The following is a 21998-nucleotide window of genomic DNA, read 5'->3' as shown; positions in this document are numbered from 1 at the left end:
TCTCATCGGGTTACCTGATTAGAGTGAGCCTTTTCCTGCAAGGACCCCAACTGACTCATAAAGTAACCCTCCAAAGGCTGTGCCCAAGTACAGAGAGAATTTGATGTTGATAAACCGCTTAGCACAGTATCTGGCACTCAGGAAGTCCTCAGGAAATGGCAGCTGTTATTGTTTTTAGTTTTAAGCATCAATCATACTCACATCTCAAGAAACAAGTGTGTCAAAAATTGAGGAATGCATAGGAATGCAAGTATTACTTTAATAAGTTTATGGTCAATTCTACCAACATTATTTTATCAGAGTTCTTTTATTTCAAATTAGTACACTGTGTGACCTTAGATCAATGACACTCAATGTGGGCCAATTTTGCCTCCCCTGCCCTGGCAATGCTGAGAGACACTTTGGATTGTATCCACTCAAGGGGAGGGAAAGTGTGCTACAGGCATCTAGTGCGTAGAGTCAAGGAAGCTCCTAACATAGTACAGCACACAGGACAGTCCCCCACAACAGAATTTTCCAGTCTACAGTGTCAGTAATGCCAAGGTTGAGAAACCCTGAATTAGATGTTTTTGGACTAACTTTTGGGGGGGCTCAGAAGGGTGAGGAGTGTAGCCAACTTTATATTTCCTCATGCTCTCCAGTTTAGAGGAGAACTTCATGCCACGTGGAGGGTGAAGAGTATTTTTCCTAACATTTCAAATGTAACAAAAAAAGATTTTTTATAACCAGGCAAGTCCTTAAAACAATTGTTTTTAAATTTTAAGTAAATAAACGTTGTTTAAGAGTTTCACCACCCATTCTATATGAAAGTGAGCAAAGAGTACTAATCCATTTTAATAATGTAAAAATGGAAGAGAGTAAGAAAGCACGCTGTTTGTCATCACAAAAATTCATCAAAGTGGCCTCAGTGATTCACTGTATCTTCTTCCCCATCTCGCACACCACTCCCAGTGGCCTCTTCCCCTAAATCCTGTACCACATTTCTGCATTTCTGCTGCACTACATCACTTCCCACTTAGCCACACAATTTCGCACACTACCGATGAATGGATCCTTCGGCAGTCCCTCAAAAGAGCAACGTTTTTGGTTTGAGGACTTGTTTGTTTTTGATTAGGGTTTTTGTTTTGGGGGGTTTTGTTTTTGTGTTTGTTTTGCAAAGCAGGTGGACATTCCTCTTCCTACTTCTATATTACATCTATTAGTGTTGGTACCAAAACAGTGTCTGAGGGAATCCCTAGTCATTCAATTCTTTCAGGTTTTATTCAAAATCATCCTTCCTCACAGGCCCACCCAGGTTCCTCACACACGCACCTCACAGGACTCACCACCCACAGGAAGGAGTCCACAGGGGTCTAGACTGGAAAACACATCAGCTGCAAACAAGACTCCATGCTGAATTCAAACTCCCTGCTTCCTTCTGAAGATTAAGTCTTTGTTATTGAGTTAAGCTTGACTGCTTCCCTTCTTCTGACCTCAGAAGGCATTCTCTCCCAGGAAACTTCCTCTGTACCTCATGCAGTGAGTGGGCAGGACTCTGCAGGGTTGCAGACGTGCCCAGACATGTCTGCATCCAAGGTGATCAGCTCATGCAAGACCCTAGCTCTAGGAGCATTTGTAGTACTTTCACCTGACATGTAATCAAAACCATTAGCTTCAACCTTTCCTGACTAGGAGAAATTAGTTAATAGACCACGTCTTTGCTTACTGAATTCTTTATTAACTCCAATTCTTTTCAAATAATCAATATCCAAATATTCCGTAAAAGTTAATAGTAGACGAGAAATCTCCCAAGTGAACATATTCAAGGGAAACTACGGGCTATACTCAGAGAAGGAACTATTCAGATGATTTTGCAGGTAAGTGCCTTTGTGGAAGCTGATACTTACTATGCAACTTTAGGGGAAAATATAATAAAACCCTATTAGGAGATACCTTCCTATATCACTAATCCAATTATACTGCAGGACAAAATTGTATTTCCGTGTTAAAATGAAATATACTTTATTTCTTCTCCTATGATATAGAAAGTATATCGAGTTATTTTCCTTGGTAAAAGTGACTTAATGGTGATGAATCACACTTGACTACCTTAAAATTAATTCCTGATATATTGCATTATTTTTAAATATGTGAAATAAGAGCAAAAACCTATTTTTTTGTATTGAAAAATTTCTATTTTCTATTACTGTGTTAATGTGCAGAGCAAGAATGGTTCGTGTATTATAATTACATCTTTTTCTGTCTAGATTCAGCAGAGGATATGCTAAATTTTAGAAGCTCAAACAGAAAGACCTTTGAATAGGTTTAGAACTGCAAAGATGAAATGCGGAAGTGAATATACAAAAAGGTAATACTCAGGGTCATTCTTGGGCTTTGTCTCCTGGGAGTCACTTCCAATGGCACCAGAAAGATTTGTATAAAGCAGTACATTGCCCACAACAGCAGGGGGACTGTCTATGATCGTGGAATCTTGGAGATAGTGTGCTGCCAAGGTTCAAAGGACGCAGAAAGAGGACTGTACAATGGCCTACGTTCTAAGATAGAACACTCTGCTATATATAGATGCAGATGGAAGACAGAAGTGGCATTTTAGCAATTTTATGAAAATGGAAAGTATTTAGAGAAACTGAGCCCGTGTTCAGGGTCAGCTAATGTGACTCCAAAAACCATTCTGCTCAGTTAAACATGCATGAAGAAGTTATATTTTGTGTAAATGTACTTCACAGCGTGATTAGAGTTCTTTCAAGGAGATACCTTATTGAATAGGTTTTTCAACTTCACATGTTCACATTCTTGAAAGACTAATGGATCCTTCATTAGAGAGATCACAGCTTTTCAGGTGTCATGCTTGAAGACACACAATGAATTGGTCATTAAGAAAATTCAGCCACGCAGAAAGGACAGGAGAACAACTGGCCGACTCCTCTAATGACTCAAACAATGTTGGCAGAGCTGCCGTCATGTACAGGCTGGTTTATAGTTGCAGAACAAGTATTAATTTTTCAGACATAAAGACTAGGTGAAAGAATCCACCACCTCAAGAGGAAGTGCCCACCTTCTAAGAAAACAGTTTGTATACTGGTGCTTTTCATCAAAACAGGTCTATTCACAGTGAACGTTACTACTGTTTCAATTTATTTATTTTGGCTGTAAAATGTTCTGTACCTGAGACGTAAGTCAAAGTAAACACTCCTAGGTAACTAATTACTTTCTCATTAGATCACACACATTCAGGAGACCACACCTTTAAGATTATAAAATTTTGAAATAACACACATTTTGCACTGCCTTCATTGCCTCAGGTGGATTTCCTTACTTTAGGCTGAGTCAGTTTTCATTTTCTGACTAGTAATGAAAAACACCTGATTTGCCCATTGTGTCCAGTTAATCAAGCCTTACCTTGAAACCCTAAGGAATGAGTAGATTTGTGTTCCTTCATCTGAGTTTATCTAAATATTTGAACTCAACAGTTTCCTGTGTCTGGCTCAAGGGTAGACAAGAATTAGGGAGGAAGCCCAGCCTCTGGCAGCAATTTCACAAACCCTTCTCTTCCCCTTTGCCACTGTCATAGGGAAAAAGTTTCTGGGAGAAGCCATTCTTTCAAGGATAAGCTGTCAATTTGCTAAGCCTATGTAAAAGCACTCTGGGTAACTTCTCGATTAATTTTGAGATTTTTTTTTTCACCTTGTGGTGCTTCAAGGCCAAACGAGCCTTCAAGGAGGTCACAGGAATGTAAGATCATAAGAAATGCCATAATAGGTCAAATTAATGAGCCAGTTAGTCTGATGTGCTCTCTCTGAGAGTGGCAACAAGGTACATTTTGTGCATGTTGTCAATTTCAAAATATTTGAGGCCATAATCAGGAGCGTTTCTTAGATCAGGTATCTCTTTCAAATGTCCATGGTTCCCTTTATTAATGTGTAATGCATCTTCACCCATAAATTCATTTAAACTCATCTGACAATATTTTAACCGTGTGCTTTTTGTGTAACGAGCTCTATAAATCTATTGCCTTTAATTTGGCCTAAACTACCTGCTTCACATACATTTCCAAGGGTTTCCAGACTGAAGTAGGCTGGGAGTTGGTAGACCCGTAACTGTGCTCCTGTACACTCTAATTGAAGTCTCTATATTGAGTTGATTAAATATTTAAATCCTCCCAAACAGGTGGTTCCTGATGGTCCATCTACAACTCCTAGCATTTCATGCCAGCTTTTTATTACCCAGGGTCAATAAGCTCCTTCTTATAGTCTACTTAAGTCTTTTCTGTTAGTTAGGCTATTTCTTTCTTTTTAGTAGAAAGAGCAAATGATCAGGATTCTTAAATAAATAATAAATAAATAAATAAACAAATAAATAAATAAGCAAGCCTTGTTTCTCAGGGCATAACAACAGGAGCCTGACCACCAAAGAAGCAGGGTGTGTAACCAGCATGGGTCCATGAACATCTGGGCCTGGAGAGATGTACTTTTAATTGACAACAAAATATTAGCGATCCAAAAACTCATTGAAAAAGCAAGAATAAGGAACAAGAATTTGTATTGTATTCTTTTATCCACAAGAGTAAAACAACTTTGGTACAAGATCTGTAGCATGTTCCCCATAAAAGAAAACACACACACACACACACACACACACACAAATGACTTTTTTTTTTTTCAGCTTAAAATGAAGAAAATGCTTGATATAAAAAAGGAAGGGAGTCAGCCATCCATGTCATGAGTTGCAGAAAAGTCCACATTATGGTCTCTCAGCCCTGGCTAAACTGCCATGTAGTTGCCTCAATCCTGTAAAGTTTGGTTGGTCTCAGAGAGAATGGCTCAATCTCAGAGCCAGTAGAGACCTGAGAGATTTTTTTTTCTTGCTTTATAAAGAAACTGGAGCACCGAGAGGTTAAATGGTTTCTTGCAGCCACACAGATGTTGATGGCAAAGCCAGGTATTAGATCCAAATGTGGCCAAGATGTTGCCATGGATAGCGGGGCTGCCCCTGCTCCAGGGGATCTGTTCTTTCTCGCGACCACTCAAAGTCACCACTGGGATAACGTCTTCTTCCAATAAGACTTTGTTTTTGTTTTTTTTTCTAAACTCACACAACACATGCAGTTATTTAGTGAGTAATTAAAACGAAAAAGGCAAACCAAATACACCCAAATCCTACCTTCATTTCTCAACCCACCGAGTAATCCAATAAATTATTTACTTTGGGATTACTTGGGTTAAACAGCATTCCCTGCATACTGTATGAGATGGCTTTGATTTCAAGCTTGTTTTAAATAAATAGTTCTATCAAAATAGAATGGCCTTAACTTTCAGCCCTGGGAATAAACAAATAGTCTCAATCAATGACGCTGAGACAACCATTTAACATTTTTCAACAGGCTAAGAAGAGAAATATTTTCATGCCTACAACATTAAGTCAGAAATAGCCTTTGGCACATCTTTAGCTTGGTCTTTTCAAAGGTTGTGGGAAAATATGGGGAAAAAAATATAAGCAAAATTAGCAAGCTACCATGACAACAGCAAGTACTCAGAAGCAGAGTTGAAACTCTGGAAATCTCAGAGGGAAGCAGAGGAGGGTCCCTAGGACAGTTCATCAGGGAAGAGGCATCAAGCATAAAGAGAATTATTGCTAAATGGACAGATACTGGAACAGATATTTATTGTAATGGATTTCCTGTGGAGTAAAATTTTATCAAAAGGGCACTGTTACTGAGGAGAGACCATTTGCTTAAAATTATAAGTGTTTTTTGCTGTATTGAACTCAATGTGGAAATGCATGTCCTACATTTTTATTTCCGTGGGCTGTCATTTGTGTTAATGGACACAAGAAGCTGCATGTTTAGGAGTAAAGAAAAAATACATGGAGAAGTTTTTCTCATTCTGTTCGGCAGAGTAGCTGAGTCAGGACTCAGGAGTAGACACGGGTCTCCCAGCCTCTTTCTATCACAACATGGTTTTTTTTTTTCCTAGTTATATTGTAAGCCTTAAATACTTACATTCTTTCATTCACTCAAAAATATTGACATGCAATTACTGCATACTGGTTTTCCATAGCTTTAGGAATATAGAGCTGAACAGGAAAGACAGCATATATTACACCCTAGTTGAAAAGAGCAAGAAAAAAGAAATAAGCAAGTAAACTAATATATAAACAAAAAAATGTCTAGACAGGAGGACCAACAAATACAAAGGCCTCGAGTTAGGAAAGAGTTTGGCATGTGTCAAGAACAAGAGGAGGCCGGTCTACCTGGGTCACAGTCAGCTAAGGGGAGTGTGCTTTGCATCAGTGTTTGAGGTAGGGTTCAGACCCCTATAACAGTACGCTGGGAATATTTCATTCTTGTCCTCAACCATCTATTTTTCATACATCTGTCAGAATAATCTAAAAGTATAATCCCTCACCTGGATTGTTGCAGTAGAGGTAGATTCTCTATTCACAGTGAATACTGAAAATAAAACTGGTAAGGCATGATGGTGGCGGCTTAGATGTGGGAAAAGAAAGGGGGCCAGTAACAACTCCTAAGTTCCTGGTCCAAGACAATGAGTGAATGGTGGTGCCGTTTACTAAGATGGGCAAGACAGAGAGAAGAGATTTGAGGGAAAACTGCCTGATGGAAAAATTTGGAGCATCTATTAGACATCCAGATAATAACAATATATAGTCCATAGTTCAAGGGAAAGGTCAGGTTTGATAATATAAACTTGTATGTCAGCAGCCTATAAATGATACAAAGCAAAGGCCCTAAAGCAGTCATCTGATGTGCAGAGAAGAGATAGAACCCGTAGCCGAGCCATGGGCTACATCAACATAGCAGTGGAGAGTGGAGGAGTCAATAAGGAGCCTGAAAAAAAGATGTCGCAAGGAGAAAAAGGAAATAAGGTTAATGTGTGTCACAGAAACCAAGTCTCTATTTCCAAAAAGATAGGGTAATCGGCTAGGTCTAACACTGCTAAGAGGTTCGGTAAGAAAGAATAAAGGGAAAAGTGTATATTGGATTTAGCAAGAGGTAAGTCATTGGTGATATTTCCCTGGAGTGACAGAAATGACCACAGTTTTTTGAAGGAACCGCATTATGAATGAGAGGTGTGGAAGGAAAAGCAGCGCGTTTAGGTAAATATTTCTTCAATAAGGAAGCAGAGTTTTGTTCTATAGGAAATAGAAAAAATTGGGCACCGACTGGAAGGAAATAGAGAAGTGATAAAATCTGAAACCATTGAATTCATCCAAAAAAGACTCAGAGGAGGTAAACAGGATCAAAATTATTTTTTTTACCTATTTATAGATTTTACCTAAAATCTACTCAGGGATTACTTGCTTCTCCTTTCCCTGGATGAAAATTCAGGCAATCCCATGACTTTTCTAATTATTCTTAGTAATTCCCAACTCCTACCTTTAATCACTAAACTTGATGTCAGCTTGGTAGTTAAAATGTCCTATACCATATAAGAGTCAAAGCCTCCAATTTCATTCAAAGGAAAGACATTTATAAATTACAGTTTTGTGGAAATTTTGTAGATAGAGATCTAAGCTTAAATCCAGTCATGTCCATAGAAATAACAACCTGTAAATTCCTTGGGTGATATAAGAAATATTAGGGAATTAAGTGAGTTTATTCTCTCTTACTTACCTCCCCCTCTCATGGCTGCCTGTTCTTTCTCATCCTTCCTGGGGTTGGAGGGTGGAAGAAGGAGACAGAAAGGAAGGCGGATGAGGAGCATAGGAGAGAGCCCACATGCCAGTGCTATTATCAGCTGGCTTTGTGCTCTTTGGCTCAATGGAAGTTTAAAGTTGTCTCCTCTGTGGAACTTTTTCATGGGTTCCTGGGTGACCTCACAATACTTGTGGCCTCTCACCTGCATTTCCCTAGATCAGAGGAACACACACTCCATTTCTAGCAGTTCCTTCATCTCACCTCAGACCATCTCCAGCTTCTTATCTGGTGAAACCTTTGCAATCCTCTAAAGATGATTCTATTAGGTCAAATCCGCAGCGATTCCAGAGCAGCCTCTTCTCATTTATGACCCCAACAAACCCACAAGAGACTCTCCTGAATTCTTTGCCCAAATAGACCCTGGGATTATACTTGGAGTTTGGGCAGCATTGGGGTGCCTGAGTGGCTCAGTCGGTTAAGCGTCTGGCTCTTGATTTGGGCTCAGGTCATGTTCCCAGGGTCGTGATCTCAGAGTCCTGAGATTGAGCCCCACGTTGGGCTTCCTGCTCAGCAGGGAATCTGCCTGAGTTTCTCTCTCCCTCTGCTCCTGCTCCTCCCCCTGACCCCGCAATCTCTCTCTTTCAAATAATTAAATCTTTAAAAAAAAAAAAAAAGAATTTAGGCAGCATCAAAGTTTTTTCACTTTGGTTTTCTAAACCATTCCATCTCTGCCTGTTAAGTTTTTTTTTTTTTTTCAGTTTGGGGTCACACACTAGGTTCATTAAGAAATCATCATCTTCTCCAAGCCAACTCTCTGAATGTCTTTTCACACATCTTAGATGAGGGACAGTAGGAGGAGAAAGATTCATCTCACATGGGCTGCTCTTCAAAGAAATCTTCTCCAAATCCCTGCTTTTATATCTGACTTTTTTATACTCACATTTTGAGTATAGTATTCAAGGGTCACATAACCACTTCCCTAAAACTCCTCTAGATTCTGCGTATGATTTAGCACCTGCTTCAGAATGCAGCATCTATTTCATTATGGTCCTCAACTGAAATTGCAACTTTAAATCTCATTGCAGATTTTTTTTAATGCAGAATAATCTAAAGCAAGCCCATAAGTTGATATGAATGATCAAGAACAAAATGACCCAAAACAATCCAAGAAGGAAAGAGGGTAACTACAGAAGGGAAATTCCTGGAGTAGGGAAGTGGGGATGGAATCAAGAGAGCTGGGGGAGGGATGTGATTATGTGTATCTCGATTATGTGTACACCAGTAGTCAATGTTTCTAATGAAAATTTTGTAAAATCTAAAAATATAATTTGATCTCATCTTTATAACTGAAGCAAATATTGATCTGGTTTAAATTAGTTATCCGCAATACTTCACTGTCATTATATCAACAACACTAGAATACCAAAGGCTTCCAGATATCTTAGATATTATAGGCATTTGAGGTTTTAAAACAATTTACAGGTGCCTGAGGGTGGCTCAGCAGTTGAGTGTCGGCCTTTGGCTCAGGGCGTGATCCCAGGGTCCCGGGATCGAGTCCCACATCAGGCTCCCTGCATGGAGCCTGCTTCTCCCCCTGCCTGTGTCTCTGCCTCTCTCTCTCTCTCTCTCTCTCTCTCTCTGCCTGTCATGAATAAATAAATAAAATCTAAAAAATAAATAAAACAATTTTACAATGCCTCCATTTACTGATAGTTAAAAGCTTCACAAAGTCTGCCAAGTTGTAGCAGAAAACAAAATTATACAGATCTAGAATCTCTTATCTGAAATCCCAAAATCTAAAACGCTCTGAAAAAATGGAGACGTCCATAAATTTTGGTGAAAAAGATCTGACCTGAACTGAAGATAGGTTATTCATAGTCTCTTTATCTTACTGTGGATGTTAAATTTTGCTGGGAAAATATTAATCTGTTGGATCGTGAGGTTTTGCCCCAGATCTTGCTATAAGTATTACATAGTATGTATATGAACAATATTACCTTTCCGAAATTGAGGGGCAGGTGGGAATTTGAATTCTTAAGCATTTCTGGCCCTAAGAGTTTTAAATGGCAGGTTATAAACCTTTAATATAAACAGACTGTAATATCTTCGTGAATTTCAGACTACTTAAGCATTTAACGAAGTCCAAATTTATGGAATTCAGTATAAAGCAGAAATCCTGCCTTGGAGAAAGAGTACAAAGACCTTTTTGTAACCTTGTCTTACCTATATCACCAACAGCATGCAAAGACTCCAAGGAGCAAATTAAAGCAAGATATAGTGCACTGTCTCCAAAGAAAGCTGGGCTTTTCTGCTAGCCTCCTTATTTCATCTGGCTTACAACATTAAGCATGTTAATAATCAGAGCACTCTTTGACCACGCCAGCCTTCAGATCCCTGGAGTTCAAGAAAAATTGCACAGTAAATCTACTGTGGTAATTTGGAATATGTATTACAAATACAAAGGGAATCTACATTTAATTCATCTGTAAAAATCATATCTTAAAATCATCAGGAAAGGAGGATAAGGTTTATGGTGCATAATTCTATCCTCAAAGAACTTTAGCTGACCAGCAAAATGCCTTTGATACCACATTATCTGTTTTAATCTTTAAAAAGTTCTACCCTTGACCAAAATGGTTTTTAAGAGCAATGGTGCTGAAACATGTTGTGCCGTCAACCATTGTATTTGGAGTCGAAACCCGCATCACTCACTGAGTTATCACCTAAGGGAAAGAGCACATTCGACTGCCTGAGAGTCATGACCACACAAATGTCTCATATCTCAGGTGTTAAAACTGACTCAATTAAGGAGAGTCAACAAAGACGTGCGTAAAGATTAGATAATACTTTTCAACCCAAGATGTGGAAACAAAAAACTTTTAAACCTTTTAAGGACAAAAAAAAAAAAAAACCTATTATAGGAGCTAAAGAATGTATGTGTTACAACACAGCACTGATTTATTCATTCCTTTGGAAGCCTGACTGCAGTAGAAACAGGATTTAAAAAAATAATAATAATGTTCAATAATGAAAATGGTAATTTTGCTGAGAAACTGATTTTTTAAACTCTAAACCTTATTAGAACTCGTGTTCAGACACCAAATATACAGTGGTCAGCCTGCCTTCTAAAATAGAAGTACAGAGAATAAAATATAAGCCTAATACAAAGCTATGACACCAGGGCTAATTATATCCCCCCTCCCAAAGCAAGGTCATTGAGAGTGCTCCCCAGGAGAATGTTCCCTTGATGCCTGTATCTCTAGTGTGTCCAAAAATATTATTTTCTATTAAGGTGATTAATATTCATTTAGGTTTTGTTTATCAACTTTCTTTTCTGCATGAATTACTAGCAATTATCATTATGGAGAAGGAGGAGAAAAGGCAAGAGGAGGAGGAGAAGAGATGAAGATAGAGGAAGTAAATGGCCCATAAAACTCTCCTACTTACATACCCTAATCAACTGATGTAAACACTAATGACTGCTTTATCCTGAGATGCTGGATTTGGGGCGGGGAGGGTGTCTCTGTCATCTCATATTCTGTTTTCCTTGGTTGTGTTGTTGTTTAGTCTACACTTTATTTGATTATAGACTCTACACCTTCCTGAGAATAAGCATTTCATCCTGTTTTTTGAATTTCTGGTATTCAGAATCAATAAAAATAAATATCCAAACAGGCTAAGGAAGTAATTTCCTAAATATCCTTACCGAATATGATTAAAAATAAACACAAACTAAGCGTTCATCCAATGAGAGGATGTGTGCCTGGCACTAAGTTTCAGACTTTCAAACTCTTAATTCATTACCACGAAAACAGAAACATGAAATGACCGAACATACTAGAGTAACATGAAGACCTGCAGAAGCTATTGTTGGAGATTTACTTTTTTCTGGGAGATAAAATTTGCTTTTCCAGCTTCCCTTCCAATGACTTGACAAAATAATGACAGGATTTAAGAACATAAAGCTTGCAACTCAATTGTAGTAATTTCTGTTTTCCTAGACCTCATGTGAGATGAAACTACTCTACACATTAAGAAGGCTAGTGCCTCTGAGGTCAGAGCTATTGGTACAGTTTGATTTCACAAAATTTTAAGGGGGAAATGCTTGTTTCAGTGAAGCTCACTAATTTTGATTTCCAGTATACTGGCCTTATCTCATAATTTAAACTGTTTTTAAAATTTTAAAGACAGAATCCACCAAAATAATGAAAACATCTATTTTAATAATGAAAACATCTATTAAGGGGTGACACCCCTCTCTGGTTAACATCACTGAAAAGAAACCTGGCACTGTCAGGAGGTACTGTACAGCCATAAATGTTTTTTTTTTTTTTCAGTTCCCAGGTGGGAATGGTAAGCAATCTTTTACATACCCTTTCTCCTTTTTCTGACTATAATGCTTTTAGATTCCATTTGGGAGTGTGTCTAATTCATTTTTCCAGCTTAGCAAGACTGGCCCCAAGTCATTTCCTATTTCCTCTCTTGCTGTGAGCAGAGACACATCTCTGTAGAAGCTTGTTGGTCCCAGCGATTATCTCCTTGGACCAAACATGTGCAGGTTCTGCTTTGTGCAACTAGGAGGAAGTCTGCTCCTGTCAGGAACAAGCCTTAATAAAGTGGTGATAAACAAACAGGGGAGCTAACTCACTAACAAAAGAGAACACCTCTGAAGCTTCAAAGTTGCTGAAAAACAAATGCAGCACGTAGGAGACAGTCTTATTAAAAACTTTTTAAGACTTTTTAATGACATTTTATAAAACAGAAGCCTAGCCTAGTGCCCTTTGTCTACTGTATAAAAATCTTTATTGTTGAAATTAAAAGAAATTAGAGAATAAAGGTCTGTTCTTTATTAAGAAAATAATTAGAGTACATCCATTTCTTGACCTTATTAGTCATTATACTTCCATTAAGGGCATTATTTTCCAATTGGCATATTGGTCAATTTAATGCTAAGCTTCTCTGTTCAAGAAAGCATATGCCCATGTTTTGGGTTTCTTTTTTTTTTTTAATTCACACTAAATTAAAATTATTTTATTTTGCCTGATATTTCTCTAAACCAGTTTTGAAAATAGCCTTTTGATGTGTACTCAGGACAATAAAACCTACCTACCACACAGGGTCATTCTAATTCCTTCCCCGAAACCACTCTTACTTATAGCCATGACGTTGTTTTAGTTTCTGTTTTTTTTTTTTCTTTTTCCTTTTCTAAATTTTTGAAGTCTGTCGGAAAACTGACACCAATAGAAAAATACAAATACATCAAGTGATCATTAAACACACTTAACATTCTATGATCATTGACTTGCCATTAGGATTTTTTTATGGCACTCAGTTCAGAAGTGAAAGAGTGTATGTGTCTTCAAAAGAAGTCAAGAGAGCACCTAAGAGAGGGGGGCTGTATCTTATTTCTTATAACAAGGTTAAGGATCTTACTGTATCATTCCATCACAGACAATAAAAGCAGTAGATGCTGATGTCAAAAAAAAAAAAAAAAACACCATTTGATTATTTTAAACTTCACGCATATAAGTAAAGGAAACGATTAACTTGATGTGCGCAGATATCTCACTGTCTTGCATGCAGTACTTCATGTACTGCCCTGACAGTTAGGCATTATTTATACTTCCCAAAGAAATACACAGATGGGGCAGAGTAGCTTGTATCACCTAAAGCTTCTCTCTCTTAATGTCTTCCCATCAATGCCCCCAATTAAAAATATCAACCCACAAAAACATAGTCATTTGTCTGCTTTGCAAACATAGATTCAGGAAATGGCCCCAAACTCCTCTTTCCAATTGCATTTCCAGTGAATGTTATCAACAATGATGATGAGTTAAGGCTATTCACAGATGAATTAGGGCTATTCCCAATTCTCTGTCCAGTCTGTGGGAGGGCTGTCCTTCCTGCCCACCTGGCTGTTTATTGTGTCATATGACTTCCTTTGGACAATGAGAGGTAAGTACAAAGGACAAGTGTCACTTATCTGGAGGAGTTTTAAGGCTCTTTTCCCTGGGAAGCTGACGGTCAGCTGGAGCCTTCATTAGTTTGACTCCTGAGTGACCACATTGAGCAGTGCCTCCCTCTGTCAATCCAAAATAAACATATAGCCTGGGGGAGAAATAAACTCCCGTGGTATTAGTCCACTGAGATTTTAGATTTTTTTTTTTACTGCGACTTAACTTAGAGTACCCTAACACATCATCTCACAGAGAAACATGAGCATCCTAAAGGAGGCAGCAAAGTCAGCCATCACCACTGCATGCTTATTCAAAATAACATAAATCTCTAAAAGGCCACTTATTCTTTCATTTTAAAATCTAAGCTGTGTGTGTTTTAAAAGATGCATTTTTCCATTAAAAATGGCTATTTATTATTATAGTGAGATTTTCCGCAGTCATGAGGATTTGACATAGTAGTTAATAGTAACAACATTTACATAGCACCCTAAAACAGTTTAAATAAATTCACATTTTACGTTAAGATCATTATGATTGAGGGAGGTCTGAATAGAATTTTCTTAGTTTTATTGTACATGGTTTACAGAGAATAACATGACAATTCCTGTGTCAATACTGATTGCAATGCACTTTGAAAATGGCAAAGTGAAAATATTAGGCTTAAATGTTTAAAAGAAAACTAAATACTGCATACATCGAAGAGGGAAAATGGTTTTATTTTAGACGCTTGAATGCATTATCTGTAAGAAAAAAATAACTGCATATTTGACTACTTGTCAGAATTCTAGAAATATCTCAGAGAAATCATTTGGAAGTTAAAGAACATTAGCTCAAGGTCCCAGTGTACACTCACAAGAGATGACAGCACTGCAAATCCTCGCTGAATGGTGTGGCTTCATCAGGCTCTTGGGAAAGTGAAATCATAAAGTCACCAAATGCTATCACCTATGAACCACTAGATATGACAGTGTCATGAAGTGACTGAGCACTCTATGAAGCTGGACAAATGACACTTCTTAGATGGTTTGGGGTGTGTAATTAATGGAGAAGTGTGTAAGCTTGAGGAAATACTAGAACGCAGAGAAATCAATATTATTTAAAAATTGGGTAGAGGAAAGGCTCATATATTCTTTTGGCAAATAGTAGTTCTACATAAGAGTGAGTGTGTGTGTGTGTGTGTGTGTGAGAGAGAGAGAGAGAGAGAGAGAGAGAGCAGATGCAAGCACACACGTTCTACATAACAACTGACCATTACTGGACAAGTATTTATTGAGGGCTTATTGTATTAAAGTTTCTAGATTTGGTGGCATGGACAACACAACGATGGTTGAAAAGCACCCTGTGGTCTCCAAAACTTTACAGCCTAGGCCATGCCGAGTATTTTATGTCTTAGACGCATAATGCATATCTGCTACAGCACTTTGCAACCCAGCCCATGCTCTGATTACTGTAGATTTAATAAATACTGAGTTGAATGAATAAAAAATGGCTGAGGATGAAGTCTGTCAATGTTTTTATGCATAACTTTCAATTTCTGAAAACTTGCTACTCTTCACTTGGTAGATTCAGAAAGCCCCCTGCAATATGGAGCCTCTCTAACTCACAGCATGATGGATTTGTTACAGAAATATTGTGACAATTTTATAATAATCATGATACAGCAATTTAAAGTGTTAACCGGGTTGCCTGACTGGTTCAGTCGATGGAGTGTGCGACTCTTGATCTCAGGAGTTCAAGCTCCACATTAGGTGTAGAGATTACTTAGAATAAAATCTTTAAAGAAATAAAAAATAAAGTATTGACCAATGCCTTATATAATAAAAAAGTGAACAAATGGCCAAGAGGGAAAAGAGAACTAAGGGAATCGTAATTCTAAGCAAAAACCTTGAAATAAAATACTTTAAAAGGTTTTGAATCAGCTCATTTTACTATTAATTTGAAACACTGACAAAAAATATTGGATAGTTTAGTCTTTAACACACACTCTCCTTCCATACCTATAGAAATATAACAAAGAAGGCATGTGTATATACACATACATGTATAGTATTTATTTTTTATCCCACTCATTCCCAACCTCAGCCTTATGAAAGATAAAGCACATTACCAGGATGGTTTAGGTTTCAAATAATTAATACACAAAACCTACTCAAACTGGCATAAAGTTAATTAGCTCACGTATCAAGAAAGCTTCATTGGCTAATTCTGTTTTTCAGCAATGTCCTCCAAAACCTAGATTTTGTTGAAATTTTTTTTGGGTTATACTTAATATATCAACTTTGTCTTCACAGTTTTAGAGGCCATCCCTGTTATCTGCCGTTCCAGGAAGGCACAAAAACTTCCAACAGAAAAGGAGAAGAGGTGTCTGTGTCCTTTTGTCAGCAGGAAAATCTCTCTGAGAAGCTTTGCAGCTCACTGCTCCTTCCCCGTCCCTCAGAGCTCATTAGCTACAATGGATCACATGCCCCCCCCCCCATACCTTTCACTGGCAAAGTGACTGGTTCAGATGGTTATGAATTAGTAGGGGTCTAGGGCCTCCTCCCTGAGCACATGGCCACAGAAGAAACAGCGAACACAACTCCTTCAAAATTAGAAATCAGCCAACTGAGTATGGAGGGAAGAAACTAAGTGTTTGCTATAGAATATTCTTTTTAATGCACAGCTAGTCCTATTATTCACATATTCCTTATTTGTACATTTCCCTACTCACTAACATTTACCTGTAGCCCCTAAATCAATGCTTATGTACTTTTGTGGTCATTCACAGACATGTGTGGAGTAGTGAAAATTTTGAGTCATCTGACAGGAGCCCGTTCCCAGCTGAAGTCAAACAAGGTGATGTTTCGGCTCTATAAACAAGTATCCTTCTCAAGTCTATTTAGTGCCCTGTTTTCTGCATTTTGTGCTATGTTGGTTATTTCACTATTTTAAATTTTAAAATTTTTAATTAAATTTTATTTTAAATGGCCTCCAGGAATAGTGCTGAAATGCTGTCGAGTGTCCAGCGCAAGAAGGCTGTGATGTGCCATACAGAGAAAAATACATGTGTTAGGTAAGCTTCATTTAGGCATGTTAGAATGCTGCTGGCCAGGAGTTCAATGTTAATCAATCAATAATATGTATTAAGCAAGCCGTCTTTAAGTAGAAATAAACATAAAACAAGGTTATATATTGATCCATTGATGGAAATATATGACCAGAGGCTCACAGGAAACTAACCCTGTACTCTCCCTGTGAGTGATGGTTCAGTATTCACTAATGCAGTGTTCACAACAACTTGCCAGAACAGAACTACTGCAAATAATGGGGGCTAACTGGGTAATGAAACTGAGATATGGGGGGATCCCTGAGTGGCGCAGCGGTTTGGCGCCTGCCTTTGGCCCAGGGCGCGATCCTGGAGACCTGGGATCGAGTCCCACGTCCGGCTCCCGGTGCATGGAGCCTGCTTCTCCCTCTGCCTATGTCTCTGCCTCTCTCTCTCTCTCTCTCTCTCTCTCTATCATAAATAAATAAAAATTTAAAAAAAAGAAACTGAGATATAACTAGGTCAGGTCACGTAGTCATAACTAGCAGGCTCGACCTCAAATCCAAACCCTGTAACATTGCAAGAAATTTGGACTTTATCCTGAGAGCAGTGGCAAAAAATTGAAAGGTTATAAGTAGGGAAAGCCATGAAGAGATGTGCAATTCTAGAGCATCATTCTAGATACGATCTGGAGAACAAACTAGAAAGAAAGAAGATTGAATTTGAGGAGAGACCAGGTCAGAGGGCTATTGCAGTAATCCAGGCAAGAAGTGATGATGAGAGAGGAATAGAATAGGAAGCTACGGATAAAGCTATAAACTGTCTCCCTCTGAGATAACAGAAAACAGAACCACACACAACATAAAGACTGGTCACCAAGAGAGGATGTAAGAGGGATACAGTGAAAAAGGAACAGTGAAGTTTAAGAGGGAAAAAAAGTGCATACTAGAAATAAAAAAGAAGGATTCAACTTCAAAATCCTGGGTACCAGCTTAAGCCTGGCCCAATTTCAGATTCTCATCTGAAAATCTTAGCAAAACCCTAGTTCACAGCCTCTATTAATATTAGAGCATTAAATTTTAATAAGTGGAAAATGGAATTCATAAGGCCTCTCAGTTGCATCCAATAGGGAGTTGACCAGTCGTTTGTGATTTTACACATCTCTTGATAGAAACAGCGCTACAAATACCCAGCTGAGCATTGGGATACATCATGTAAACGTGTGACTCTCCCTGGAGGACTTTCTGTCCCCAAAGTAATGATTGAATTACAATTGAGTTATAAATATGATAGTCCCATCTGTGATCAACATCAAAATTTTCCTGATGTAGTATCTAAAGTAAAATTTATCCGAAACCTCCAGAAGTATTCAAAACTACCACACGTTTGAATGCAGGTAAGTAAAATAAGAATTATGCTTCTTAATATTTACTATCATGTCATATTGCAGATGGAACATTTTGGAATTTGAAGTCTTATCAAGTCTCCATAGAATTATACGAGAGAAGAGAAGGGAGAGAGAGAAATGTCCATGCTTGAAAATGGTGAACTTTAGAATATTAGAGCATGTTAAGTCCTTTCCTCTATTATGTACTGATGTCCAGTGCATTGGCATCCCTAGTTCTTATGACATGTAAATAACCTTAAGTATCTCGTAATAATAATAACATTATATTGTGCTGTACAATATCCAAACAATTAATGCTATATATGGCCAAAGGTAAACCTTTCCATGCTGTACATTTGAACCGTGTTCTTGAGGTATTACATAAATGATAAGCACACACTTGGATAACCCACTGTACTATAATCCTCTAAATAAAAGGCCTTCAAAACTCTTAGTCTTTCAACAAGTTCATTAAAACCTTTCAGATACACTCACTTAAAAAGATGATCAATGAAATTAGAGATTTGGGAATTATTTTGGAATATTTTCCAAGTGCTAGAATTGAAGAGATATACAGTAAGTGTATATTCATTTCTATTCCTCCTACTGTTGACCATCCTACAAATGATTTGTGCGGAGTGTCTCATAACTAGAATATATTTTTCATATCATATTTGTCAAGGTAAATGCTAGCTGCTGTAACAGATAAACCTCAACTTTTCTGTGGCCTAACACAACAAAAGTTTATTTTTCGCAGGACAATTAGTGAGGGTGGTCTTGGTTGGGGAGTTTTCCACATGGCCACTCAGTGCCCATACTTCTTCTGTCTCCCTTAGGATGCTGCCCTCTTCTAGGTCCCAGGAGTTCTCTTCATTCACCTGGCGGATACTGAAAGAGACTATGGCCATGACCCATCTGTTTCTCAATCACACGGGTCTGGAAGTCACTTCTCTTATGCTTCACTATTGAGAACTAGTCACAGAGGCCCACCTCTGAGGGCAAAGGAACTGGGAAATGCAGCTGCATCATTCCACTGGACAGTTTCCACAGACCATTCAACCAAGTGTCTCTGTCTCACGTGTCATTTGCATTTCTTCTCAATGTTTTTTCCTTTAAAGATCTTGGTTACAGGGGGAGTCAAATCATCACACACAATTCCATATGCAATTAATCTTTTTTGTTATAGAACAGAAATATTGGGGCACCTGGGTGGCTCAGTCAGTTAAGTGTCTGACACGGCTCAGGTCATGATCCCAGTCCTGGGATGGAGCCGCATGTGGGGCTTCCTTCTCAGTGGGGAGCCTACTTCTCCCTCTCTGGCTGCCCCTTCCATAATACTACACAGGGGAGCTGCTGTGCTTGCTTACTCTCCCCATCTCTCTCTCTCTTAAATAAATAAAATCGTAAAGAAAAAAAAAAGGGGGGCATATCTGTTATGCCCCTTCCATAATACTAAAGTAGACTTCAATTGCATCAAGATGTTTATATCAAATAGTGCTAATAATAAGAATACTTTAAAATCGGGATGAGAAAAAAATTCAGCATTTATAAAGAGTATTCATCCTTTATCACTCCATTCTTTACTCCCCTTGAAAGTTTTAGGTTTATGATGAAACCTGTCTCCCTATTTTCTAAAACAAAAAGCATAGAAATGTACTGCTAGAAGAGTCTTTGATCCACCAGGGCCTCAGCATCTAGTCGGCTGAGGTACAGAAGCATAATGACCTTGTTTACTTACATTTGTTCACATCTTAATCAAATTGTTAACTGAGGTTCATACTGACATACCCAGGCTCCACTGTTCCAAACATCACCAATTTGCTCTAAATACAACTTTAAGCAGTTGTGAAATCTAAATCTTAGCCTTTCCGTATACCTCAAACTAATACACAGTTATATATGAATTATATATCAATGAAGCAGGAAAAAATTTAAATAAATCTTAGCTTTTTTTTCCCCACTGCTAGAGAAATTACTCATGAGTCAAGGAAAGTAAGTGGTTATACTTTGATTTCAAATAAATGGAACAGTGAATATAAGATTTGTGTGAACTATAAACATCAAAATTACTTTGAAACAATCCTAAAGATATTTTAAGTAAAGAAAAAAAGCCCCATTTAAGATGAGGCAAAGATGGGCAGCCCAGATGGCTCGGCAGTTTAGCGTCGCATTCAGCCTGGGGTGTGATCCTGGAGACCTGGGATCGAGTCCCATGTTGGGCTCCCTGCATGGAGCCTGCTTCTCCCTCTGCCTGTGCCTCTGCCTCTCTCTCTCTCTCTCTCTGTCTCTCTCTCTCTCTGTCATGAATAAATAAATAAAATCTTTTAAAAAAATGAGGCAAATAACTTATAGAGCCATAGGAAAGGAAAGAACATGCCTTTGGGTTCAAAAGAAATTATGCTGAACTTCAGCAGAGGGATCAGAATAGAAGAAATAATGCAAAAATATTTATGATCAGACTGCCAAGATTTTTTTTTAAGATTTTATTTATTTATTCATGAGCGACACACAGAGAGAGGCAGAGACATAGACAGAGGGAGAAGCAGGCTCCCTGGTGCAGGACTCGATCCCAGGATCCCAGGATCCCAGGATCACACACTGAGCCAAAGGCAGACACTCAACCACTGAGCCACCCAGGTGCCCCTATACTGCCATGATTACCAAAGAATGTTTTTACTCCCGAAGGCCAGTTAATTGGCACAATAACTCTTTTAAAAGTATGGTAATGATGCAGTGAAGTAAGTTTCTTATGAGCACTTTAATAGACAGCTGGTAGATGACATCAGGTAAGGACTGCACAGCAACTCAAGCACTAATGGGACAGACAACAAAAAGTGAAAGGAATATGAGACAAAACATTTTTCATCCTTGCACGGAGGTGTACTTATAGTTCAAATGGAACTCAGGAAAGAGGGGTCAACCTTAAACTGTAATTTTGCCTCTTTCACATTGTCCTGAAATTATGTTAAGCCTTAATCAGAAAATCTGTTAAAAGAGCTTTCTGTAGAATAATGAAATTCTCCCTCCTGGTCTGCTCTTTTCCACACCATGCCTCCATATAGTTAGTCCCCATCTGTACACAGTATGCATTGAATGGAACACTTTCAGGTTAGAAATTACATTTATCAGATATCAAGATAATATTTCTTTAACAGCACCATTTGGCATGCATTTGTTTTTAATTTAGAATGAGTTTAAATTAATTTTGTCTTAAAATTTTCATGCCACTTTCTGGGATGTTTGAAGCTACCCTGGAGGGCAGTAAAACCAGAGCTGGGAATCACAGCTTTAGTCTTTAGAGAGAAAGAAGCAATTTCCATAATTCCAAAATCATTTCATTAGTGGGTATGTATGGTCTGAATTTTCAGATCTAGGGAACTGACCATATGCTCCCTCTCCTCTGAAAAAAAAAAAAATAGTGGCAAATTGCCACCATGCAACACGGAAAGAACCGAAGGTATATAATTACGAGGAATTATAAATATAAATATAAGGGCACCTCATTATGCATATTACTTAATATAAATGTATGGTCTCCATGTTAATTACAAAGCTTTCTTCCCCCTAAAGTTCTAGAATAATGTATCCTATCTTCAGAGTTGCCAATAGGTCAGCCAAAAGGAAATGACCAAGAAAAAAAAATGCATTGCAAAATAGGCACTATGGTCTACTGAAAAGAGTTGTTCCACAACATAGCAGCATTACCTGTGATGTTTATTTTGTGGATTGTTAACAGGACATCAGGTTCCAGTGGTGGCAATATTCACCGGGGACCAGATTCACTCCCTAGGATCAAATTAACAGCACAGTCTTACAGATTTCTAGAGAAAGATGTATAATGCTGTCAAAACCACAGCATATTGTTAAATCATGTGTTAAAATAAGATCCAGACGTCACAGTAAAAAAAATTTTTTTTACTGTAATTGTGTAATGGAAATATTATTTCTAAAAAAATACATTGTTTTCCAAAACAA

General features: G+C 38.1%; 1 long non-coding RNA gene across 1 annotated transcript; it reads left to right on the top strand.

Moving 5' to 3' along the window:
- The first annotated feature begins 1645 nt into the window (after positions 1-1645).
- Positions 1646-21944, top strand: LOC140598694 (uncharacterized). The gene is made up of 5 exons (XR_012001318.1): positions 1646-1856; positions 2247-2347; positions 16379-16446; positions 16586-16663; positions 18860-21944. It is a non-coding gene; the product is annotated as an uncharacterized lncRNA (long non-coding RNA).
- Positions 21945-21998: the final 54 nt, after the last annotated feature.

This window comes from Vulpes vulpes, chromosome 4 (genome assembly GCF_048418805.1).
Source record: "Vulpes vulpes isolate BD-2025 chromosome 4, VulVul3, whole genome shotgun sequence".
In the NCBI taxonomy this organism is placed as follows: Eukaryota; Metazoa; Chordata; class Mammalia; order Carnivora; family Canidae; genus Vulpes; species Vulpes vulpes.
The sequence above is the reverse complement of the archived record's forward strand: the minus strand, read 5'-3'. Positions and strand labels throughout refer to the sequence as shown.